Below are 26,844 nucleotides of genomic sequence, written 5' to 3'. Positions count from 1 at the left end.
TGGGATTAGGAATAGGATCAGTACGGAGGCGGCCAGTGCTAATACGCCTCCTAGTTTATTTGGGATTGAACGTAGGATGGCGTAGGCGAATAGGAAGTATCATTCTGGCTTGATGTGTGGTGGGGTTACTAGCGGGTTTGCTGGGGTGAAGTTTTCTGGGTCTCCCAGGAGGTTAACCGCTCATGCTTCTTTCTTATGAGACGTTAGTAAACCAATTACATAGCCTTGTCAAGACTAAATCACAGGTAAAAATCCTGTACATCTCATGTGGCCAACCACTCCCAACTAGGATTCCAAGACGCCTCATCACCCATCATAGAAGAACTCGTTGAATTCCACGACCACGCCCTAATCGTTGCCCTAGCTATCTGCAGCCTAGTTCTCTACCTTTTAGCCCACATACTAACAGAAAAACTCTCGTCCAATGCTGTAGACGCCCAAGAAGTAGAGCTGATCTGGACAATCCTACCTGCTATCGTCCTGGTACTCCTCGCCCTCCCATCCCTACAAATCCTCTACATAATGGACGAAATCGATGAACCAGACCTCACCCTAAAAGCCATCGGCCACCAATGATACTGAAGCTACGAATACACAGACTTCAAAGACCTATCATTCGACTCCTACATAGTGCCCACCCCAGACTTACCCAACGGCCACTTCCGACTGCTAGAAGTTGACCACCGCGTAGTTATCCCAATAGAATCCCCCATCCGCGTGATCATTACTGCAGGAGACGTACTCCACTCCTGAGCAGTCCCAACGCTCGGAGTTAAAACAGACGCAATCCCAGGCCGACTAAACCAAACTTCATTCATTACCACCCGGCCTGGGATTTTTTACGGACAATGCTCAGAAATTTGCGGGGCTAATCACAGCTACATACCCATTGTAGTAGAATCAACCCCACTCCCACATTTCGAGGCCTGATCGTCCCTTCTATCATCATCCTAATCATTAAGAAGCTATGCAACAGCACTAGCCTTTTAAGCTAGCCAAAGAGGGACTTCCCCCTCCTTAATGATATGCCACAGCTTAACCCCGCACCATGATTTTCAATCATAATTATAACCTGATTAACCCTAGCACTCCTCATCCAACCAAAACTACTAGCCTTCACCACAACCAACCCCCCATCAAATAAGACCTCCCTCACTACCAAACCCACACCATGATCCTGACCATGAACCTAAGCTTCTTTGACCAATTTTCCAGCCCCAATCTATTCGGCATCCCCTTAATCCTACTATCCCTACTCTTCCCAGCCCTACTATTCCCGTCCCCAAACAACCGATGAATCAACAACCGCCTTTCTACTATCCAAACATGACTCCTTCACCTAATCACAAAACAACTAATAGTCCCACTCAACAAAAATGGCCACAAATGAGCCATAATATTTACATCCCTAATAATCATACTTCTTACAATCAACCTTCTAGGCCTCCTTCCATATACATTCACCCCAACCACCCAACTATCTATGAACATAGCCCTAGCCTTCCCACTATGGCTCGCCACACTACTAACAGTCATGTTTAACCATGTACGTGCCCCAGGGCCGGCTTAAAGTAGGCTCTATTGTCCCACTTTACTGCTAAATCCGCCTTCCAGAAGTGGTTTCACGCTTCTTTCCGTGTGCCCTATGAATAGGGAATGTAGCCCATTTCTTCCACTCCATAGGCTATACCTTGACCTGTCTTATTAGCGGGGTGCTATTGTGTCCACTGTTGTGCTCTCATTCGAGGTGGGCTGGCGACGGTGGTATGTAGGCTGTGTTGGCAAGGGGTGGTTGGGTTAATCGGGGATTATCGATTGTAGAACAGGCTCCTCTAGGTGGGTTTGGGGCACCGCCAAGTCCTTAGAGTTTTAAGCGTTTGTGCTCGTAGTTCTCTGGCGGATACTTCGGTAAAGTAAGTATCAAGATTTAGGGCCAGGCATAGTGGGGTATCTAATCCCAGTTTGGGCCCTGGCTTTCGTGGGTTTAAATCAGTCGTTAGTTCCTAAGATCATCTTAATGGTGTGTTTAGGTGCATCTTGGGCTTATGACAGCTCAGTTGCATTTTGATCTTAGTTAGCTAGGATAGGCATTTTACCACTCTTTACGCCGTGTCAATAGGACGGTTGATTTGGGTTTCTTGTATGACCGCGGTGGCTGGCACAAGATTTACCAACCCTTGAAGTTAGGCTGTTGCTATAACTAAGTCAAGTTTGCACTCATTGCTTAATGTTAATTACTGCTGAATACCCGTGGGGGCGTGGCTTAGCGAGGCGTCTTGGGCTACTACTTGGGTGTGCCTGATACCCGCTCCTCAAGGCCTGTATGGGGGTAGGTGGTCGAGGGCGTTTACACTGGGGCGCGGATACTTGCATGTATATATTTAGCAAAAACCAACCGTAAGGTTAGGACTAAGTCTTTTGTCCGCAGGCATGTTTTATGCCATCTTGGCAACTTCAGTGCCATGCTTTGTGTTAAGCTATGTGGACGGGGGTGTGGTTAGCTGATAGTTGAGTGGTGAGTGAGAGTGAAGTATATGAAATTATTGCTTGTGTTTACTATTTTTAGTACTGGAGTTTCTCTAAGTCCTAGGACTAGGAGGAAATGGTGTTTCATAGTGTGTAGGCGTCGGGATAGTCCGAGTATCGTCGGGGTATTCCTGCTAGGCCTAGGAAGTGCTGGGGGAAGAACGTTAGGTTTACTCCTGTAAATATTACCCCGAAGTGGGCTTTTGCTCATGTTTGGTGTAGGGTAAACCCAGTGAGTAGTGGGAATCAGTGAGTAAATCCTGCTAGAATGGCAAAGACGGCGCCTATGGATAGGACGTAGTGGAAGTGGGCAACTACGTAGTACGTGTCGTGCAGGGCGATGTCTAGGGAAGAGTTTGCAAGAACGATTCCTGTTAATCCTCCGATGGTAAATAGGAAGATAAATCCTAGAGCTCATAGTATTGGGGGGGTCTCATTTGATTGTTCCTCCGTGCAGGGTGGCTAGTCAGCTAAATACTTTGATTCCGGTAGGGATGGCAATGATTATAGTGGCTGATGTAAAGTAGGCTCGGGTATCAACGTCTATTCCTACTGTAAACATGTGGTGAGCTCAGACGATGAATCCTAGGAAGCCGATGGATAGTATGGCTCAGACTATTCCCATGTAGCCGAAGGGCTCCTTTTTGCCTGAGTAGTACGTGACTACGTGTGAGATGATTCCGAACCCCGGTAGGATCAGAATATAGACTTCTGGGTGTCCGAAGAATCAGAATAGGTGTTGGTACAGGATTGGGTCTCCTCCTCCAGCGGGGTCGAAGAATGTGGTGTTTAGGTTTCGATCAGTTAGTAATATTGTAATACCGGCGGCGAGTACGGGGAGTGATAGAAGGAGTAGGATGGCGGTAATTAGTACGGATCAGACAAATAGTGGGGTTTGGTATTGTGAGAGTGCGGGGGGTTTTATGTTGATGGCTGTGGTGATAAAGTTGATGGCCCCAAGGATGGAGGAGATACCGGCTAAGTGGAGTGAGAAGATAGCCAGGTCTACTGAAGCTCCGGCGTGGGCAAGGTCACCTGCTAGGGGAGGGTAGACAGTTCAGCCTGTGCCGGCGCCAGCTTCTACAGTGGATGAGGCTAGTAGGAGGAGGAATGATGGGGGGAGGAGTCAAAAGCTTATGTTGTTTATTCGCGGGAATGCTATGTCGGGGGCACCGATTATGAGGGAGACTAATCAGTTGCCGAATCCTCCGATCATGATGGGTATGACTATAAAGAAGCTTATTACAAAGGCGTGAGCGGTAACGATTACATTGTAAATTTGGTCGTCGCCTAGGAGAGTTCCTGGTTGTCCTAGTTCTGCGCGGATTAATAGGCTGAGTGCGGTGCCGACTATTCCTGCTCATGCCCCGAAGATGAGGTACAGGGTGCCAATATCCTTATGGTTAGTGGAAAATAGTCATCGGTTGATGAAGGTGACGGGTAAGATGGCTGAGTGTTGAAGCGTTAGGCTGTAGTCCTTTTTACAGAGGTTTAATTCCTCTTCTTATCGGCTCTGTAGTGAAATTCATGTTGAGTTGCAAGCTCATCGATGCGCACTAGGGTGCGTCAGGGTCTTTGTAGGCAGAAGCCAATTGGTTTAGGCATTTAGCTGTTAACTAGAGTTTTGTGGGATCGAAGCCCATCTGTCTAGGGAGGCTTTAGCTTAATTAAAGCGTCTGACTTGCATTCAGAAGATACAGGTTAATATTCTGTAAGTCTTAATGTGCAGAAACTAAGAGGGTTTAACTCTTATTTAAGGCTTTGAAGGCCTTCGGTTTGGGGTGTTATCCTAAGTTTCTAGACAATGGCATGTATTATTGGGGACAGGGGAAGTAAGAGGATTGATAGTGAGGCAAGGACCGCAGTAGGTGTGCTTGGGGCTTTGCTAGTGTATCATTGTTTTATGTGGTTAAAGGAGTTGGGGGGAAGGGTAATTGTTGAGTGGTATGCGAGGCGTAGGTAGAAGAAGAGGCTGAGCAGTGATAGCATGGCAATTGCCATGGCTGCTGGTGTTATTTCCTGTTTAGTTAGTTCTTGGATGATAAGTCACTTTGGTATAAAGCCTGTTAATGGGGGGAGGCCTGCTAGGGATAAAAGTACTAGTATTAGGGTGGCGTTTAGCACTGGGGTTTTTGTTCATGAGGTTGTGATCATGGATAGGTTAAGGGCTTTGATTTTGTTAAGGGCTAGGAATACGGCTGATGTTATGATTGTGTATAGGTAGAAGGTAAGTAAGGCCAATTTGGGGCTGTAAACTAGGATGATGGCGATTCAGCCTAAGTGGGAGATGGACGAGAAGGCTAGGATTTTGCGTGTTTGTGTTTGGTTCCGTCCTATTCAGCCTCCTAGTGCTGTTGAGGCTAGGGCCATGGCGGTGAGTAGAGCTGGGTCGAGGGATTTGGATGTTAGTAGGAGCAGGGTTAGTGGGGGGAATTTTATGAGGGTCGAGAGTAGCAGGGCTGTTATTAGTGGCGATCCTTGTAGTACTTCTGGGAATCAGAAGTGAAATGGCACTAGGCCCAGTTTAATAGCGATTGCTGCTGTCAGTAGTAGACAGGAGGTTGGGTGGTTTATTTGTGTGATGTCTCATTGGCCGGTGACTCAGGCATTGGTTATGCTAGAGAATAGGACCAGGGCGGAAGCAGCTGCTTGGGTTAGGAAGTATTTCGTTGCGGCTTCTACTGCTCGTGGGTGGTGGGATTTGGCAATTAGGGGAATGATGGCTAGTGCGTTGATCTCCAGTCCTGTCCAGGCCAGAACTCAGTGGTTGCTGGAAATTGTGATTGTGGTGCCCAAGATGAGGCTGAAGGTTATTATTGGGGCCGCGTAAGGGTTCATTAGTAGAGGAGGGGGTTAAACCATCATTTTCGGGGTATGGGCCCGATAGCTTGATTAGCTGACTCTACTAGAAAATAATATAAGGGAAGTATGGAGAATTTTGATTTCTCTTGTGTGGGTTCAATTCCTACTTTTCTAAGGTCAACAGGAAATGAGAGGGCTGTTATACCTCTATGTTCACTTTATCATAGTGACCCTTTGTAGTTCAGGCACATTTCCTTATGTAAGGAGGTAGGCCTGCATAGCAGATAGGTATGCTGATGTGTCAGAGGCACAGAGCTAGTGTGAGGGGTAGGAAGTTTTTTCATAGTAGGTGCATTAGTTGGTCATATCGGAATCGTGGGTATGAAGCTCGGACCCATAAGAAACCAGAAGATAGTAGGAGGACTTTTGTGGCTAGGATGACGGGGAATAGTTCTGTGGGTGGCCCTAGGGCGCTTGGGTTTAGGAATATGATGGCTGTAAGTGTATTTATTAGCATAATGTTCGCATATTCAGCTAGGAAGAATAAGGCGAAGGGTCCTGCGGCGTATTCAACGTTAAACCCTGAGACTAGCTCAGATTCACCCTCTGTGAGGTCAAAAGGAGCTCGGTTTGTCTCTGCTAGGGTGGATACGTATCATATTATTGCTAGGGGTCATGAGGAGAAAATGAAGTATAGAGGCTCCTGTGCGACGGCAAAGGAGCTGAGTGTGTAGCTTCCGCTTAGTATGATTATTGATAGCAGGATTATGGCCAGTGTCACTTCGTATGAAATGGTCTGTGCTACTGCCCGTAGGGCTCCGATTAGTGCGTATTTTGAGTTCGAGGCTCAGCCTGATCATAGGACTGAGTAGACGGCTAGGCTTGACATGGCTATTAGGAAGAGAACTCCGAGGTTTAGATCTGCTAGGGGAAATGGGAGTGGTAGTGGTGCTCAAGTGGTGAGGGCTAGGACAAGGGCTAGTATTGGTATCAGAATGAATAGAAGTGGGGAAGAGGTAGAGGGTCGGATGGGCTCTTTGGTAAATAGTTTCAGTCCGTCCGCAAATGGTTGAAGTAGGCCAAAAGGCCCGACAACGTTAGGGCCTTTGCGGGATTGTATGTAGCTTAGGATTTTCCGTTCTACTAGGGTTAGGAAGGCTACGGCAATCAGGATTGGGATGATGTATAGGAGGGATATAACGAGGCAGCTTAGTGTTGTTATTTGAATCATGGGTGAAGCTAGGGAGAGGATTTGAACCTCTGGGGAAAGGGCTTAAGCCTTCTGCACTTGCCGGGCTCTGCCACTCTAGCTGGTCCTTTTCTAGGATTGAAAGTGGTGGGGGAAGGCCCTCTTCACGGTTTAGTTGGTTTCATTGCTTAGAGGGGGGGGGCGTGCTTGTGGTATTGGCCCCACTTTCCCGGTCCTTTCGTACTGGGGAGAGTGTGTCATAGATAGAAACCGACCTGGATTGCTCCGGTCTGAACTCAGATCACGTAGGACTGTTAATCGTTGAACAAACGAACCCTTAATAGCGGCTGCACCATTAGGATGTCCTGATCCAACATCGAGGTCGTAAACCCCCCTGTCGATATGGGCTCTTGAGGGGGATTGCGCTGTTATCCCTGGGGTAGCTTGGTCCATTAATCAATTATATTGGGTCTGGTCACTGTTAGCACTTTGAGGGGTAGCTCTAGGTAAAGAGGTATGGTCTTGTTTTTGGAGGATTTGTTCTCCTCCAAGGTCGCCCCAACCGAAAAATATCGACCAGGCTCTGCGATGGTAGTGGCCCCAGTGGGGTTGATTGAGGATTCGCGGTGGTCGTTGATTTTTAAGTTCCACAGGGTCTTCTCGTCTTATGTTCACATCCCCGCTTTTGCACGGGGAGATCAATTTCACTGATTATCTGTGAGAGACAGTTAAGACCTCGTTTAGCCATTCATACAAGTCTCGATTTATGGGACAATTGATTGCGCTACCTTTGCACGGTTAGGATACCGCGGCCGTTAAACCTAAGTCACCGGGCAGGCATCACCTTCAATACTTGTTTAATTTGCTGAAGGCTATGTTTTTGGTAAACAGTCGGGCCTTATTAATTTGCCGAGTTCCTTTCACAGATTTTAATCGCTCTTATAGGCGCTCCTGAGTCGGGTTAACAGGGTTAGTTAATACGTGGTCTTGTAGGGGTTTTTGTATCTGTCTAGGTCTGTTAATAATGTTTCTATGTAAGCTTGCGCCGTTAGAGGGGTGTGGCCCTGAGTTACTTATTTTAGCATTAATTCTCCTATATTCATAGGTTGACCTGTTTGTGATAAGGGAATCATCTTATTTTGGTATTTTTAGGTGGTGGAGCTTTGACGCACTCTTTTTTGATGGCTGCTTTAGGGCCCACGGTAGGATCAGTAGTAAGAATTATCCGCTAGTCGAGGTTGTGTCCTTTTTTAATGGAGCTGTCCCTCCATTAAATAGCTCTTAATCATCTCATTAGGGTTCAGGATGTCCGGTAGGGAGGATTAAGGGGGAACTTAGATTCGTTTCACAGGTAACCAGCTATCACCCAGCTCGGTTGGCTTTTCACCTCTACTGACAAGTCATCCCACTCTTTTGCAACAGAGACGGGTTCGCTCTCTTTAACTGCTTGAAAGTAGCTCGCTTGGGTTTCGGGGGGGCAAACTTTAGTTCACTTTGCTTGGTTGTTCTCGCTAAACCATGATGCAAAAGGTACAAGGGTTGATCTTTGCTGTCTGTCGCTTTGATTGTTTCACTGCTATTTCATCTTTCCCTTACGGTACTGGGGTCTCTATCGCGTCTAAGTGTCTTTTCTATCGCCTATACTAAGACTGTAAAATGCTTTAGTTTAATTAGTTTAGTAAATTCTTTAGTTTTGGTGTACTATTTGTGTGGTTGAGCTAGAGGGGGGGCTTCAAGACGATCCGGTCTAGTAGATATCTTTCAGGTGTAAGCTGAGTGCTTTGGTGTTATAGCTACGTCTTGATATTCTAAGTACACCTTCCGGTACACTTACCTTGTTACGACTTACCTCATCTTCAGCGTATTTATGGTATTAGTTATGTGGGATGTGGCTTTTGAGGAGGGTGACGGGCGGTATGTACGTGCCCCAGGGCCGGCTTAAAGTAGGCTCTATTGTCCCACTTTACTGCTAAATCCGCCTTCCAGAAGTGGTTTCACGCTTCTTTCCGTGTGCCCTATGAATGGGGAATGTAGCCCATTTCTTCCACTCCATAGGCTATACCTTGACCTGTCTTATTAGCGGGGTGCTATTGTGTCCACTGTTGTGCTCTCATTCGAGGTGGGCTGGCGACGGCGGTATGTAGGCTGTGTTGGCAAGGGGTGGTTGGGTTAATCGGGGATTATCGATTGTAGAACAGGCTCCTCTAGGTGGGTTTGGGGCACCGCCAAGTCCTTAGAGTTTTAAGCGTTTGTGCTCGTAGTTCTCTGGCGGATACTTCGGTAAAGTAAGTATCAAGATTTAGGGCCAGGCATAGTGGGGTATCTAATCCCAGTTTGGGCCCTGGCTTTCGTGGGTTTAAATCAGTCGTTAGTTCCTAAGATCATCTTAATGGTGTGTTTAGGTGCATCTTGGGCTTATGACAGCTCAGTTGCATTTTGATCTTAGTTAGCTAGGATAGGCATTTTACCACTCTTTACGCCGTGTCAATAGGACGGTTGATTTGGGTTTCTTGTATGACCGCGGTGGCTGGCACAAGATTTACCAACCCTTGAAGTTAGGCTGTTGCTATAACTAAGTCAAGTTTGCACTCATTGCTTAATGTTAATTACTGCTGAATACCCGTGGGGGCGTGGCTTAGCGAGGCGTCTTGGGCTACTACTTGGGTGTGCCTGATACCCGCTCCTCAAGGCCTGTATGGGGGTAGGTGGTCGAGGGCGTTTACACTGGGGCGCGGATACTTGCATGTATATATTTAGCAAAAACCAACCGTAAGGTTAGGACTAAGTCTTTTGTCCGCAGGCATGTTTTATGCCATCTTGGCAACTTCAGTGCCATGCTTTGTGTTAAGCTATGTGGACGGGGGTGTGGTTAGCTGATAGTTGAGTGGTGAGTGAGAGTGAAGTATATGAAATTATTGCTTGTGTTTACTATTTTTAGTACTGGAGTTTCTCTAATAAGTTTAAGTTATTTTGTATGTGTTTGTGTGTATATGTACATCGTTCCGATGATGTCATGGAAGGGATGATTAATGGAGTTTTAGAGGTAGTTTGCTGGGATTGGGCGATGAAGGTTTATGCTACATGGTGGTTAGCGAAAGTTTACTGGTTTAGTTTGTGAAGCGCAGGGGTTGCGCTTAATGATTTGTTGTTTTGTGCTATGTCCAACGAGCATTCATCCAATAGCCCCATTTAACCCGGAGGGTGGAGGTAACATTAACTGAATGTGGTCAAAGTGCATCAGTGTCAGGATGATTCCCCATATACGCCAACCGTCTCATCGAGGGACCCTTGAAATATAGGATAGGCCGTGAGGCAGGTGTGTCCAGGCTTAGATTGTGGGACCCCCGAGATCACTGGGAATAGCCACCTGTGAGGTAACCCCGGAAAAAATAAGAGGAACCAGAGGCGCCAAAAAGCTGGAACATGCCGCGATTACGCATTGAGAAGGTGAAAGTACTCACAGATGCCACTTTGAAGGGCAAGGAGGGGTGAGTGAACCCAATGGATGGCCCTGACCGAGGAACCAGAGGCGCAAAAATGTGAGGAGGGCGAGGGGTTTAGGGGGAACGTATGGGCCTGAAGCTAGTCATACCGGACATTATGTGCAACGGGTTGCTGATTTCACGTGAGGAGTACGATTAATAAATCCGTCTGATACGAACTGCATGAGATATGTGGTGGAGAGTTGTTGTTGGAGCATGTCCTGTGAGCATTCATTAAAATGGGGTCTTGTTATGCGCTTGAGTGGAGTTGTATTGGGTGTTGTGGGGTATGGTCCTAGAACATTCATGCCGGGTGGTTTGGTAGGAGTGTGTTTAAGGGTTTAATGGCCGTGTACATGTATGGGTTTAGCACCTGCTTATAAGATAGTCCGTATATAATGTATATTACTGGTACTATAGTATGTATGTATATGGGGTATATAAATTTATGCACGAATATGCATAACCAAATACCCCCGCCTCGGGGGGGGAGGGAGGGGGGGTTAAGCATAATGGCATAGATGGGGTAGAATTATTGGGGGCTTGCGGTTAGTTCCTGTAGTTGAGAACAATGGCGGCTTTTCGAGCCGCAGGCCTCGGGTAGTGTCCGGGCAGGAATAATGACTTATTTTATGTTTTTTTTAGGGATTTGCTTTGCGGTGGGTGTTTTGGGTGTGGCGTCGAATCCTTCGCCGTATTATGGGGTTGTTGGTTTGGTGTTAGCGTCTGTGGCGGGGTGCGGGTGGTTGCTGGGCCTTGGGGTTTCGTTCGTGGCTTTAGTGCTGTTTATGGTGTATTTGGGGGGTATGCTGGTGGTGTTTGTTTATTCAGTAGCTTTAGCAGCGGAGCCTTTCCCTGGGGCTTGGGGGGATTGACGGGTGATTGGATGTGCAGTAGCGTTTGTGGCAATTGTTTTTGGGGGGTTGGTGTTTGGGGGTTTATGGGGGCTTGGAAGTTCGGGGTTTCTACTGTGAATAATGTTGGGGTGTTTGTTGTTCGGTCGGATTTTAGTGGAGTTTCCATGTTTTATTCACATGGGGCAGGGATGTTTTTAGTGGCGGGTTGGGGGCTGTTGTTGACTTTGTTTGTTGTATTGGAGCTTGTGCGGGGGTTGTCACGGGGTGCTATTCGGGCGGTTTAGGGATTAGGGTCAGAGAATAGTTTATTGAAAATGCCAGCTTTGGGAGCTGGAGATAAAGGTTTGAGTCCTTTTTTTCTGAGTTTGGGGTACTCTAAGAAGTGGTAAGTCTTCAATCTTTGGTTTACAAGACCAATGTTTTTATAAACTATTAGAGTATTTAGCAGTTGAGTATTTCGTTTTCTAGGGCGCTTGCGGCGGGGAGGAGAAATAGGAGGATAGTGAAGTAGGCGATTGAAGCGAGTTGGCCGATGATGATGAATGGGTGTTCGACGGGTTGGCTTCCTACTCATGTTAGGACGAGGAGGTCGGCGACTAGTACTCAGAATAGGAGCTGGGAGAGTGGTCGGAATGTTATTGCTCGTTGTTTTGATTTGTGCAGGAATGGGATTAGGAATAGGATCAGTACGGAGGCGGCCAGTGCTAATACGCCTCCTAGTTTATTTGGGATTGAACGTAGGATGGCGTAGGCGAATAGGAAGTATCATTCTGGCTTGATGTGTGGTGGGGTTACTAGCGGGTTTGCTGGGGTGAAGTTTTCTGGGTCTCCCAGGAGGTTAACCGCTCATGCTTCTTTCTTATGAGACGTTAGTAAACCAATTACATAGCCTTGTCAAGACTAAATCACAGGTAAAAATCCTGTACATCTCATGTGGCCAACCACTCCCAACTAGGATTCCAAGACGCCTCATCACCCATCATAGAAGAACTCGTTGAATTCCACGACCACGCCCTAATCGTTGCCCTAGCTATCTGCAGCCTAGTTCTCTACCTTTTAGCCCACATACTAACAGAAAAACTCTCGTCCAATGCTGTAGACGCCCAAGAAGTAGAGCTGATCTGGACAATCCTACCTGCTATCGTCCTGGTACTCCTCGCCCTCCCATCCCTACAAATCCTCTACATAATGGACGAAATCGATGAACCAGACCTCACCCTAAAAGCCATCGGCCACCAATGATACTGAAGCTACGAATACACAGACTTCAAAGACCTATCATTCGACTCCTACATAGTGCCCACCCCAGACTTACCCAACGGCCACTTCCGACTGCTAGAAGTTGACCACCGCGTAGTTATCCCAATAGAATCCCCCATCCGCGTGATCATTACTGCAGGAGACGTACTCCACTCCTGAGCAGTCCCAACGCTCGGAGTTAAAACAGACGCAATCCCAGGCCGACTAAACCAAACTTCATTCATTACCACCCGGCCTGGGATTTTTTACGGACAATGCTCAGAAATTTGCGGGGCTAATCACAGCTACATACCCATTGTAGTAGAATCAACCCCACTCCCACATTTCGAGGCCTGATCGTCCCTTCTATCATCATCCTAATCATTAAGAAGCTATGCAACAGCACTAGCCTTTTAAGCTAGCCAAAGAGGGACTTCCCCCTCCTTAATGATATGCCACAGCTTAACCCCGCACCATGATTTTCAATCATAATTATAACCTGATTAACCCTAGCACTCCTCATCCAACCAAAACTACTAGCCTTCACCACAACCAACCCCCCATCAAATAAGACCTCCCTCACTACCAAACCCACACCATGATCCTGACCATGAACCTAAGCTTCTTTGACCAATTTTCCAGCCCCAATCTATTCGGCATCCCCTTAATCCTACTATCCCTACTCTTCCCAGCCCTACTATTCCCGTCCCCAAACAACCGATGAATCAACAACCGCCTTTCTACTATCCAAACATGACTCCTTCACCTAATCACAAAACAACTAATAGTCCCACTCAACAAAAATGGCCACAAATGAGCCATAATATTTACATCCCTAATAATCATACTTCTTACAATCAACCTTCTAGGCCTCCTTCCATATACATTCACCCCAACCACCCAACTATCTATGAACATAGCCCTAGCCTTCCCACTATGGCTCGCCACACTACTAACAGTCATGTTTAACCATGTACGTGCCCCAGGGCCGGCTTAAAGTAGGCTCTATTGTCCCACTTTACTGCTAAATCCGCCTTCCAGAAGTGGTTTCACGCTTCTTTCCGTGTGCCCTATGAATAGGGAATGTAGCCCATTTCTTCCACTCCATAGGCTATACCTTGACCTGTCTTATTAGCGGGGTGCTATTGTGTCCACTGTTGTGCTCTCATTCGAGGTGGGCTGGCGACGGCGGTATGTAGGCTGTGTTGGCAAGGGGTGGTTGGGTTAATCGGGGATTATCGATTGTAGAACAGGCTCCTCTAGGTGGGTTTGGGGCACCGCCAAGTCCTTAGAGTTTTAAGCGTTTGTGCTCGTAGTTCTCTGGCGGATACTTCGGTAAAGTAAGTATCAAGATTTAGGGCCAGGCATAGTGGGGTATCTAATCCCAGTTTGGGCCCTGGCTTTCGTGGGTTTAAATCAGTCGTTAGTTCCTAAGATCATCTTAATGGTGTGTTTAGGTGCATCTTGGGCTTATGACAGCTCAGTTGCATTTTGATCTTAGTTAGCTAGGATAGGCATTTTACCACTCTTTACGCCGTGTCAATAGGACGGTTGATTTGGGTTTCTTGTATGACCGCGGTGGCTGGCACAAGATTTACCAACCCTTGAAGTTAGGCTGTTGCTATAACTAAGTCAAGTTTGCACTCATTGCTTAATGTTAATTACTGCTGAATACCCGTGGGGGCGTGGCTTAGCGAGGCGTCTTGGGCTACTACTTGGGTGTGCCTGATACCCGCTCCTCAAGGCCTGTATGGGGGTAGGTGGTCGAGGGCGTTTACACTGGGGCGCGGATACTTGCATGTATATATTTAGCAAAAACCAACCGTAAGGTTAGGACTAAGTCTTTTGTCCGCAGGCATGTTTTATGCCATCTTGGCAACTTCAGTGCCATGCTTTGTGTTAAGCTATGTGGACGGGGGTGTGGTTAGCTGATAGTTGAGTGGTGAGTGAGAGTGAAGTATATGAAATTATTGCTTGTGTTTACTATTTTTAGTACTGGAGTTTCTCTAAGTCCTAGGACTAGGAGGAAATGGTGTTTCATAGTGTGTAGGCGTCGGGATAGTCCGAGTATCGTCGGGGTATTCCTGCTAGGCCTAGGAAGTGCTGGGGGAAGAACGTTAGGTTTACTCCTGTAAATATTACCCCGAAGTGGGCTTTTGCTCATGTTTGGTGTAGGGTAAACCCAGTGAGTAGTGGGAATCAGTGAGTAAATCCTGCTAGAATGGCAAAGACGGCGCCTATGGATAGGACGTAGTGGAAGTGGGCAACTACGTAGTACGTGTCGTGCAGGGCGATGTCTAGGGAAGAGTTTGCAAGAACGATTCCTGTTAATCCTCCGATGGTAAATAGGAAGATAAATCCTAGAGCTCATAGTATTGGGGGGGTCTCATTTGATTGTTCCTCCGTGCAGGGTGGCTAGTCAGCTAAATACTTTGATTCCGGTAGGGATGGCAATGATTATAGTGGCTGATGTAAAGTAGGCTCGGGTATCAACGTCTATTCCTACTGTAAACATGTGGTGAGCTCAGACGATGAATCCTAGGAAGCCGATGGATAGTATGGCTCAGACTATTCCCATGTAGCCGAAGGGCTCCTTTTTGCCTGAGTAGTACGTGACTACGTGTGAGATGATTCCGAACCCCGGTAGGATCAGAATATAGACTTCTGGGTGTCCGAAGAATCAGAATAGGTGTTGGTACAGGATTGGGTCTCCTCCTCCAGCGGGGTCGAAGAATGTGGTGTTTAGGTTTCGATCAGTTAGTAATATTGTAATACCGGCGGCGAGTACGGGGAGTGATAGAAGGAGTAGGATGGCGGTAATTAGTACGGATCAGACAAATAGTGGGGTTTGGTATTGTGAGAGTGCGGGGGGTTTTATGTTGATGGCTGTGGTGATAAAGTTGATGGCCCCAAGGATGGAGGAGATACCGGCTAAGTGGAGTGAGAAGATAGCCAGGTCTACTGAAGCTCCGGCGTGGGCAAGGTCACCTGCTAGGGGAGGGTAGACAGTTCAGCCTGTGCCGGCGCCAGCTTCTACAGTGGATGAGGCTAGTAGGAGGAGGAATGATGGGGGGAGGAGTCAAAAGCTTATGTTGTTTATTCGCGGGAATGCTATGTCGGGGGCACCGATTATGAGGGAGACTAATCAGTTGCCGAATCCTCCGATCATGATGGGTATGACTATAAAGAAGCTTATTACAAAGGCGTGAGCGGTAACGATTACATTGTAAATTTGGTCGTCGCCTAGGAGAGTTCCTGGTTGTCCTAGTTCTGCGCGGATTAATAGGCTGAGTGCGGTGCCGACTATTCCTGCTCATGCCCCGAAGATGAGGTACAGGGTGCCAATATCCTTATGGTTAGTGGAAAATAGTCATCGGTTGATGAAGGTGACGGGTAAGATGGCTGAGTGTTGAAGCGTTAGGCTGTAGTCCTTTTTACAGAGGTTTAATTCCTCTTCTTATCGGCTCTGTAGTGAAATTCATGTTGAGTTGCAAGCTCATCGATGCGCACTAGGGTGCGTCAGGGTCTTTGTAGGCAGAAGCCAATTGGTTTAGGCATTTAGCTGTTAACTAGAGTTTTGTGGGATCGAAGCCCATCTGTCTAGGGAGGCTTTAGCTTAATTAAAGCGTCTGACTTGCATTCAGAAGATACAGGTTAATATTCTGTAAGTCTTAATGTGCAGAAACTAAGAGGGTTTAACTCTTATTTAAGGCTTTGAAGGCCTTCGGTTTGGGGTGTTATCCTAAGTTTCTAGACAATGGCATGTATTATTGGGGACAGGGGAAGTAAGAGGATTGATAGTGAGGCAAGGACCGCAGTAGGTGTGCTTGGGGCTTTGCTAGTGTATCATTGTTTTATGTGGTTAGAGGAGTTGGGGGGAAGGGTAATTGTTGAGTGGTATGCGAGGCGTAGGTAGAAGAAGAGGCTGAGCAGTGATAGCATGGCAATTGCCATGGCTGCTGGTGTTATTTCCTGTTTAGTTAGTTCTTGGATGATAAGTCACTTTGGTATAAAGCCTGTTAATGGGGGGAGGCCTGCTAGGGATAAAAGTACTAGTATTAGGGTGGCGTTTAGCACTGGGGTTTTTGTTCATGAGGTTGTGATCATGGATAGGTTAAGGGCTTTGATTTTGTTAAGGGCTAGGAATACGGCTGATGTTATGATTGTGTATAGGTAGAAGGTAAGTAAGGCCAATTTGGGGCTGTAAACTAGGATGATGGCGATTCAGCCTAAGTGGGAGATGGACGAGAAGGCTAGGATTTTGCGTGTTTGTGTTTGGTTCCGTCCTATTCAGCCTCCTAGTGCTGTTGAGGCTAGGGCCATGGCGGTGAGTAGAGCTGGGTCGAGGGATTTGGATGTTAGTAGGAGCAGGGTTAGTGGGGGGAATTTTATGAGGGTCGAGAGTAGCAGGGCTGTTATTAGTGGCGATCCTTGTAGTACTTCTGGGAATCAGAAGTGAAATGGCACTAGGCCCAGTTTAATAGCGATTGCTGCTGTCAGTAGTAGACAGGAGGTTGGGTGGTTTATTTGTGTGATGTCTCATTGGCCGGTGACTCAGGCATTGGTTATGCTAGAGAATAGGACCAGGGCGGAAGCAGCTGCTTGGGTTAGGAAGTATTTCGTTGCGGCTTCTACTGCTCGTGGGTGGTGGGATTTGGCAATTAGGGGAATGATGGCTAGTGCGTTGATCTCCAGTCCTGTCCAGGCCAGAACTCAGTGGTTGCTGGAAATTGTGATTGTGGTGCCCAAGATGAGGCTGAAGGTTATGATTGGGGCCGCGTAAGGGTTCATTAGTAGAGGAGGGGGTTAAACCATCATTTTCGGGGTATGGGCCCGATAGCTTGATTAGCTGACTCTACTAGAAAATAATATAAGGGAAGTATGGAGAATTTTGATTTCTCTTGTGTGGGTTCAATTCCTACTTTTCTAAGGTCAACAGGAAATGAGAGGGCTGTTATACCTCTATGTTCACTTTATCATAGTGACCCTTTGTAGTTCAGGCACATTTCCTTATGTAAGGAGGTAGGCCTGCATAGCAGATAGGTATGCTGATGTGTCAGAGGCACAGAGCTAGTGTGAGGGGTAGGAAGTTTTTTCATAGTAGGTGCATTAGTTGGTCATATCGGAATCGTGGGTATGAAGCTCGGACCCATAAGAAACCAGAAGATAGTAGGAGGACTTTTGTGGCTAGGATGACGGGGAATAGTTCTGTGGGTGGCCCTAGGGCGCTTGGGTTTAGGAATATGATGGCTGTAAGTGTATTTATTAGCATAATGTTCGCATATTCAGCTAGGAAGAATAAGGCGAAGGGTCCTGCGGCGTATTCAACGTTAAACCCTGAGACTAGCTCAGATTCACCCTCTGTGAGGTCAAAAGGAGCTCGGTTTGTCTCTGCTAGGGTGGATACGTATCATATTATTGCTAGGGGTCATGAGGAGAAAATGAAGTATAGAGGCTCCTGTGCGACGGCAAAGGAGCTGAGTGTGTAGCTTCCGCTTAGTATGATTATTGATAGCAGGATTATGGCCAGTGTCACTTCGTATGAAATGGTCTGTGCTACTGCCCGTAGGGCTCCGATTAGTGCGTATTTTGAGTTCGAGGCTCAGCCTGATCATAGGACTGAGTAGACGGCTAGGCTTGACATGGCTATTAGGAAGAGAACTCCGAGGTTTAGATCTGCTAGGGGAAATGGGAGTGGTAGTGGTGCTCAAGTGGTGAGGGCTAGGACAAGGGCTAGTATTGGTATCAGAATGAATAGAAGTGGGGAAGAGGTAGAGGGTCGGATGGGCTCTTTGGTAAATAGTTTCAGTCCGTCCGCAAATGGTTGAAGTAGGCCAAAAGGCCCGACAACGTTAGGGCCTTTGCGGGATTGTATGTAGCTTAGGATTTTCCGTTCTACTAGGGTTAGGAAGGCTACGGCAATCAGGATTGGGATGATGTATAGGAGGGATATAACGAGGCAGCTTAGTGTTGTTATTTGAATCATGGGTGAAGCTAGGGAGAGGATTTGAACCTCTGGGGAAAGGGCTTAAGCCTTCTGCACTTGCCGGGCTCTGCCACTCTAGCTGGTCCTTTTCTAGGATTGAAAGTGGTGGGGGAAGGCCCTCTTCACGGTTTAGTTGGTTTCATTGCTTAGAGGGGGGGGGCGTGCTTGTGGTATTGGCCCCACTTTCCCGGTCCTTTCGTACTGGGGAGAGTGTGTCATAGATAGAAACCGACCTGGATTGCTCCGGTCTGAACTCAGATCACGTAGGACTGTTAATCGTTGAACAAACGAACCCTTAATAGCGGCTGCACCATTAGGATGTCCTGATCCAACATCGAGGTCGTAAACCCCCCTGTCGATATGGGCTCTTGAGGGGGATTGCGCTGTTATCCCTGGGGTAGCTTGGTCCATTAATCAATTATATTGGGTCTGGTCACTGTTAGCACTTTGAGGGGTAGCTCTAGGTAAAGAGGTATGGTCTTGTTTTTGGAGGATTTGTTCTCCTCCAAGGTCGCCCCAACCGAAAAATATCGACCAGGCTCTGCGATGGTAGTGGCCCCAGTGGGGTTGATTGAGGATTCGCGGTGGTCGTTGATTTTTAAGTTCCACAGGGTCTTCTCGTCTTATGTTCACATCCCCGCTTTTGCACGGGGAGATCAATTTCACTGATTATCTGTGAGAGACAGTTAAGACCTCGTTTAGCCATTCATACAAGTCTCGATTTATGGGACAATTGATTGCGCTACCTTTGCACGGTTAGGATACCGCGGCCGTTAAACCTAAGTCACCGGGCAGGCATCACCTTCAATACTTGTTTAATTTGCTGAAGGCTATGTTTTTGGTAAACAGTCGGGCCTTATTAATTTGCCGAGTTCCTTTCACAGATTTTAATCGCTCTTATAGGCGCTCCTGAGTCGGGTTAACAGGGTTAGTTAATACGTGGTCTTGTAGGGGTTTTTGTATCTGTCTAGGTCTGTTAATAATGTTTCTATGTAAGCTTGCGCCGTTAGAGGGGTGTGGCCCTGAGTTACTTATTTTAGCATTAATTCTCCTATATTCATAGGTTGACCTGTTTGTGATAAGGGAATCATCTTATTTTGGTATTTTTAGGTGGTGGAGCTTTGACGCACTCTTTTTTGATGGCTGCTTTAGGGCCCACGGTAGGATCAGTAGTAAGAATTATCCGCTAGTCGAGGTTGTGTCCTTTTTTAATGGAGCTGTCCCTCCATTAAATAGCTCTTAATCATCTCATTAGGGTTCAGGATGTCCGGTAGGGAGGATTAAGGGGGAACTTAGATTCGTTTCACAGGTAACCAGCTATCACCCAGCTCGGTTGGCTTTTCACCTCTACTGACAAGTCATCCCACTCTTTTGCAACAGAGACGGGTTCGCTCTCTTTAACTGCTTGAAAGTAGCTCGCTTGGGTTTCGGGGGGGCAAACTTTAGTTCACTTTGCTTGGTTGTTCTCGCTAAACCATGATGCAAAAGGTACAAGGGTTGATCTTTGCTGTCTGTCGCTTTGATTGTTTCACTGCTATTTCATCTTTCCCTTACGGTACTGGGGTCTCTATCGCGTCTAAGTGTCTTTTCTATCGCCTATACTAAGACTGTAAAATGCTTTAGTTTAATTAGTTTAGTAAATTCTTTAGTTTTGGTGTACTATTTGTGTGGTTGAGCTAGAGGGGGGGCTTCAAGACGATCCGGTCTAGTAGATATCTTTCAGGTGTAAGCTGAGTGCTTTGGTGTTATAGCTACGTCTTGATATTCTAAGTACACCTTCCGGTACACTTACCTTGTTACGACTTACCTCATCTTCAGCGTATTTATGGTATTAGTTATGTGGGATGTGGCTTTTGAGGAGGGTGACGGGCGGTATGTACGTGCCCCAGGGCCGGCTTAAAGTAGGCTCTATTGTCCCACTTTACTGCTAAATCCGCCTTCCAGAAGTGGTTTCACGCTTCTTTCCGTGTGCCCTATGAATGGGGAATGTAGCCCATTTCTTCCACTCCATAGGCTATACCTTGACCTGTCTTATTAGCGGGGTGCTATTGTGTCCACTGTTGTGCTCTCATTCGAGGTGGGCTGGCGACGGCGGTATGTAGGCTGTGTTGGCAAGGGGTGGTTGGGTTAATCGGGGATTATCGATTGTAGAACAGGCTCCTCTAGGTGGGTTTGGGGCACCGCCAAGTCCTTAGAGTTTTAAGCGTTTGTGCTCGTAGTTCTCTGGCGGATACTTCGGTAAAGTAAGTATCAAGATTTAGGGCCAGGCATAGTGGGGTATCTAATCCCAGTTTGGGCCCTGGCTTTCGTGGGTTTAAATCAGTCGTTAGTTCCTAAGATCATCTTAATGGTGTGTTTAGGTGCATCTTGGGCTTATGACAGCTCAGTTGCATTTTGATCTTAGTTAGCTAGGATAGGCATTTTACCACTCTTTACGCCGTGTCAATAGGACGGTTGATTTGGGTTTCTTGTATGACCGCGGTGGCTGGCACAAGATTTACCAACCCTTGAAGTTAGGCTGTTGCTATAACTAAGTCAAGTTTGCACTCATTGCTTAATGTTAATTACTGCTGAATACCCGTGGGGGCGTGGCTTAGCGAGGCGTCTTGGGCTACTACTTGGGTGTGCCTGATACCCGCTCCTCAAGGCCTGTATGGGGGTAGGTGGTCGAGGGCGTTTACACTGGGGCGCGGATACTTGCATGTATATATTTAGCAAAAACCAACCGTAAGGTTAGGACTAAGTCTTTTGTCCGCAGGCATGTTTTATGCCATCTTGGCAACTTCAGTGCCATGCTTTGTGTTAAGCTATGTGGACGGGGGTGTGGTTAGCTGATAGTTGAGTGGTGAGTGAGAGTGAAGTATATGAAATTATTGCTTGTGTTTACTATTTTTAGTACTGGAGTTTCTCTAATAAGTTTAAGTTATTTTGTATGTGTTTGTGTGTATATGTACATCGTTCCGATGATGTCATGGAAGGGATGATTAATGGAGTTTTAGAGGTAGTTTGCTGGGATTGGGCGATGAAGGTTTATGCTACATGGTGGTTAGCGAAAGTTTACTGGTTTAGTTTGTGAAGCGCAGGGGTTGCGCTTAATGATTTGTTGTTTTGTGCTATGTCCAACGAGCATTCATCCAATAGCCCCATTTAACCCGGAGGGTGGAGGTAACATTAACTGAATGTGGTCAAAGTGCATCAGTGTCAGGATGATTCCCCATATACGCCAACCGTCTCATCGAGGGACCCTTGAAATATAGGATAGGCCGTGAGGCAGGTGTGTCCAGGCTTAGATTGTGGGACCCCCGAGATCACTGGGAATAGCCACCTGTGAGGTAACCCCGGAAAAAATAAGAGGAACCAGAGGCGCCAAAAAGCTGGAACATGCCGCGATTACGCATTGAGAAGGTGAAAGTACTCACAGATGCCACTTTGAAGGGCAAGGAGGGGTGAGTGAACCCAATGGATGGCCCTGACCGAGGAACCAGAGGCGCAAAAATGTGAGGAGGGCGAGGGGTTTAGGGGGAACGTATGGGCCTGAAGCTAGTCATACCGGACATTATGTGCAACGGGTTGCTGATTTCACGTGAGGAGTACGATTAATAAATCCGTCTGATACGAACTGCATGAGATATGTGGTGGAGAGTTGTTGTTGGAGCATGTCCTGTGAGCATTCATTAAAATGGGGTCTTGTTATGCGCTTGAGTGGAGTTGTATTGGGTGTTGTGGGGTATGGTCCTAGAACATTCATGCCGGGTGGTTTGGTAGGAGTGTGTTTAAGGGTTTAATGGCCGTGTACATGTATGGGTTTAGCACCTGCTTATAAGATAGTCCGTATATAATGTATATTACTGGTACTATAGTATGTATGTATATGGGGTATATAAATTTATGCACGAATATGCATAACCAAATACCCCCGCCTCGGGGGGGGAGGGGGGGGGGGGTTAAGCATAATGGCATAGATGGGGTAGAATTATTGGGGGCTTGCGGTTAGTTCCTGTAGTTGAGAACAATGGCGGCTTTTCGAGCCGCAGGCCTCGGGTAGTGTCCGGGCAGGAATAATGACTTATTTTATGTTTTTTTTAGGGATTTGCTTTGCGGTGGGTGTTTTGGGTGTGGCGTCGAATCCTTCGCCGTATTATGGGGTTGTTGGTTTGGTGTTAGCGTCTGTGGCGGGGTGCGGGTGGTTGCTGGGCCTTGGGGTTTCGTTCGTGGCTTTAGTGCTGTTTATGGTGTATTTGGGGGGTATGCTGGTGGTGTTTGTTTATTCAGTAGCTTTAGCAGCGGAGCCTTTCCCTGGGGCTTGGGGGGATTGACGGGTGATTGGATGTGCAGTAGCGTTTGTGGCAATTGTTTTTGGGGGGTTGGTGTTTGGGGGGTTTATGGGGGCTTGGAAGTTCGGGGTTTCTACTGTGAATAATGTTGGGGTGTTTGTTGTTCGGTCGGATTTTAGTGGAGTTTCCATGTTTTATTCACATGGGGCAGGGATGTTTTTAGTGGCGGGTTGGGGGCTGTTGTTGACTTTGTTTGTTGTATTGGAGCTTGTGCGGGGGTTGTCGCGGGGTGCTATTCGGGCGGTTTAGGGGTTAGGGTCAGAGAATAGTTTATTGAAAATGCCAGCTTTGGGAGCTGGAGATAAAGGTTTGAGTCCTTTTTTTCTGAGTTTGGGGTACTCTAAGAAGTGGTAAGTCTTCAATCTTTGGTTTACAAGACCAATGTTTTTATAAACTATTAGAGTATTTAGCAGTTGAGTATTTTGTTTTCTAGGGCGCTTGCGGCGGGGAGGAGAAATAGGAGGATAGTGAAGTAGGCGATTGAAGCGAGTTGGCCGATGATGATGAATGGGTGTTCGACGGGTTGGCTTCCTACTCATGTTAGGACGAGGAGGTCGGCGACTAGTACTCAGAATAGGAGCTGGGAGAGTGGTCGGAATGTTATTGCTCGTTGTTTTGATTTGTGCAGGAATGGGATTAGGAATAGGATCAGTACGGAGGCGGCCAGTGCTAATACGACTCCTAGTTTATTTGGGATTGAACGTAGGATGGCGTAGGCGAATAGGAAGTATCATTCTGGCTTGATGTGTGGTGGGGTTACTAGCGGGTTTGCTGGGGTGAAGTTTTCTGGGTCTCCCAGGAGGTTAACCGCTCATGCTTCTTTCTTATGAGACGTTAGTAAACCAATTACATAGCCTTGTCAAGACTAAATCACAGGTAAAAATCCTGTACATCTCATGTGGCCAACCACTCCCAACTAGGATTCCAAGACGCCTCATCACCCATCATAGAAGAACTCGTTGAATTCCACGACCACGCCCTAATCGTTGCCCTAGCTATCTGCAGCCTAGTTCTCTACCTTTTAGCCCACATACTAACAGAAAAACTCTCGTCCAATGCTGTAGACGCCCAAGAAGTAGAGCTGATCTGGACAATCCTACCTGCTATCGTCCTGGTACTCCTCGCCCTCCCATCCCTACAAATCCTCTACATAATGGACGAAATCGACGAACCAGACCTCACCCTAAAAGCCATCGGCCACCAATGATACTGAAGCTACGAATACACAGACTTCAAAGACCTATCATTCGACTCCTACATAGTGCCCACCCCAGACTTACCCAACGGCCACTTCCGACTGCTAGAAGTTGACCACCGCGTAGTTATCCCAATAGAATCCCCCATCCGCGTGATCATTACTGCAGGAGACGTACTCCACTCCTGAGCAGTCCCAACGCTCGGAGTTAAAACAGACGCAATCCCAGGCCGACTAAACCAAACTTCATTCATTACCACCCGGCCTGGGATTTTTTACGGACAATGCTCAGAAATTTGCGGGGCTAATCACAGCTACATACCCATTGTAGTAGAATCAACCCCACTCCCACATTTCGAGGCCTGATCGTCCCTTCTATCATCATCCTAATCATTAAGAAGCTATGCAACAGCACTAGCCTTTTAAGCTAGCCAAAGAGGGACTTCCCCCTCCTTAATGATATGCCACAGCTTAACCCCGCACCATGATTTTCAATCATAATTATAACCTGATTAACCCTAGCACTCCTCATCCAACCAAAACTACTAGCCTTCACCACAACCAACCCCCCATCAAATAAGACCTCCCTCACTACCAAACCCACACCATGATCCTGACCATGAACCTAAGCTTCTTTGACCAATTTTCCAGCCCCAATCTATTCGGCATCCCCTTAATCCTACTATCCCTACTCTTCCCAGCCCTACTATTCCCGTCCCCAAACAACCGATGAATCAACAACCGCCTTTCTACTATCCAAACATGACTCCTTCACCTAATCACAAAACAACTAATAGTCCCACTCAACAAAAATGGCCACAAATGAGCCATAATATTTACATCCCTAATAATCATACTTCTTACAATCAACCTTCTAGGCCTCCTTCCATATACATTCACCCCAACCACCCAACTATCTATGAACATAGCCCTAGCCTTCCCACTATGGCTCGCCACACTACTAACAGGCCTACGAAACCAACCATCAGCCTCTTTAGCCCACCTATTACCCGAAGGTACCCCTACACCCCTAATCCCCGCACTAATCCTGATCGAAACAACCAGCCTACTAATCCGCCCCCTAGCCCTCGGAGTCCGCCTTACAGCCAACCTTACAGCAGGACACTTACTCATCCAACTCATCTCTACAGCCTCCATTGCATTAATACCCACCCTTCCTGCAGTATCCATCCTAACAATAATCATCCTACTACTCCTAACCATCCTAGAAGTAGCAGTAGCCATAATCCAGGCCTACGTCTTCGTGCTCCTTCTAAGCCTATACTTACAAGAAAACATCTAATGGCACACCAAGCACACTCATACCACATAGTTGACCCAAGCCCTTGACCAATCTTCGGGGCAGCCGCCGCCCTACTCACAACCTCAGGATTAATCATGTGATTCCACTACAACTCATCCATACTACTAACCCTAGGCCTCATCTCAATACTCCTAGTAATACTCCAATGATGACGAGACATTGTACGAGAAAGCACCTTCCAAGGCCATCACACTCCCACAGTCCAAAAAGGCCTACGATACGGCATAATCCTTTTCATCACATCCGAAGCATTCTTCTTCTTAGGGTTCTTCTGAGCGTTCTTCCACTCGAGCCTGGCCCCAACCCCAGAACTAGGAGGCCAATGACCCCCAACAGGAATTAAACCACTCAACCCGATAGAAGTCCCCCTACTAAACACAGCCATCCTACTAGCCTCAGGCGTTACCGTAACGTGAGCCCATCACAGCATCACAGAAGGAAACCGAAAACACGCCATCCACGCCCTAACCCTAACGATCCTCCTGGGATTCTACTTCACAGCCCTACAAGCAATAGAATACCACGAAGCCCCATTCTCAATCGCCGATAGCGTCTACGGATCTACCTTCTTCGTTGCCACTGGATTCCACGGACTCCACGTAATCATCGGATCCTCCTTCCTGACCGTCTGCCTCTTCCGACTGATCAAGTTCCACTTTACATCAGACCACCACTTCGGATTCGAGGCAGCAGCCTGATACTGACACTTCGTAGACGTCATCTGACTATTCCTCTACATAACCATCTACTGATGAGGATCTTGCTCTTCTAGTATATTAATTACAATTGACTTCCAATCTCTAGAATCTGGTATAAACCCAGAGGAGAGCAATGAACGCACTCATGTTCATATTCGCCCTATCATCAATCCTAAGCGCCGCCCTAACCGCATTAAACTTCTGACTCGCCCAAATAAACCCCGACTCAGAGAAACTCTCACCGTACGAATGTGGATTCGACCCACTTGGATCTGCTCGATTACCATTCTCAGTCCGATTCTTCCTCAGTAGCCATCCTGTTCGTCCTATTCGACCTAGAAATCGCCCTCCTACTCCCCCTGCCATGAGCCGTCCAACTCCAATCCCCCCTAATGACCCTCACCTGAACTGTAGTGATCCTCCTTCTCCTAACACTCGGACTGGCCTACGAGTGAATTCAAGGGGGCCTAGAATGAGCAGAATAACAGAAAGTTAGTCTAACCAAAAAGATAGCTGGTTTCGACCCAGCAGATTACAGCCAACCCTGTAACTTTCTTATGTCGCCCCTACATTTAAGCTTCTACTCAGCCTTCATTTTCAGCGGACTAGGACTAGCCTTCCACCGAACCCACCTAGTATCCGCCCTACTATGCCTTGAAAGCATAATATTATCGATATTCGTAGGCCTATCAATATGATCCATCGAAAACCAAGTCTCCTCATTCACCATGGTACCAATTCTCATGCTAACCTTCTCAGCGTGTGAGGCGGGCACAGGCCTGGCCATCCTAGTAGCCTCCACCCGCACACATGGCTCCGACCATCTACACAACCTAAACCTCCTGCAATGCTAAAAATCATCCTACCCACAATCATACTTCTTCCAACAGCCCTGCTGTCTCCACCAAAATTTCTATGGACTAACACCACCTTATACAGCCTCCTAATCGCTGCCCTAAGCCTACAGTGATTAATCCCAACCTACTACCCCTACAAATTTTTATCCAACTGAACAGGAATTGACCAAATCTCATCCCCCCTCCTAGTACTATCCTGCTGACTACTCCCACTCATAATCATAGCAAGCCAAAACCACCTGCAACAAGAACCCCTACAACGCAAACGAATCTTTATCTCAACCTTAGTCGCAGTCCAGCCATTCATCCTACTAGCCTTTTCCACCACAGAACTAGCACTATTTTACATCTCATT

The 26,844-nt window shown here is 47.1% G+C and overlaps 1 long non-coding RNA gene across 1 annotated transcript in view; it reads right to left on the bottom strand.

Moving 5' to 3' along the window:
- Nucleotides 1–215: 215 nt before the first annotated feature.
- Nucleotides 216–26,844, bottom strand: part of LOC308187287 — a 218,913-nt gene continuing 192,284 nt past the window's right edge. Inside the window, exons 2-4 of the long non-coding RNA XR_013944581.1 lie at nt 24,167–24,880; nt 12,069–12,861; nt 216–609 (exon numbers count right to left, since the gene is read on the bottom strand). This is a non-coding gene — a long non-coding RNA (uncharacterized lncRNA). The remainder of the gene's footprint in view (nt 610–12,068; nt 12,862–24,166; nt 24,881–26,844) is intronic.

Source organism: Anser brachyrhynchus (genome assembly GCF_964034855.1).
Source record: "Anser brachyrhynchus genome assembly, contig: SCAFFOLD_92, whole genome shotgun sequence".
Taxonomy (NCBI): Eukaryota; Metazoa; Chordata; class Aves; order Anseriformes; family Anatidae; genus Anser; species Anser brachyrhynchus.
Note: the sequence above shows the minus strand (reverse complement) of the source record. Positions and strands in the feature narration are given on the sequence as shown.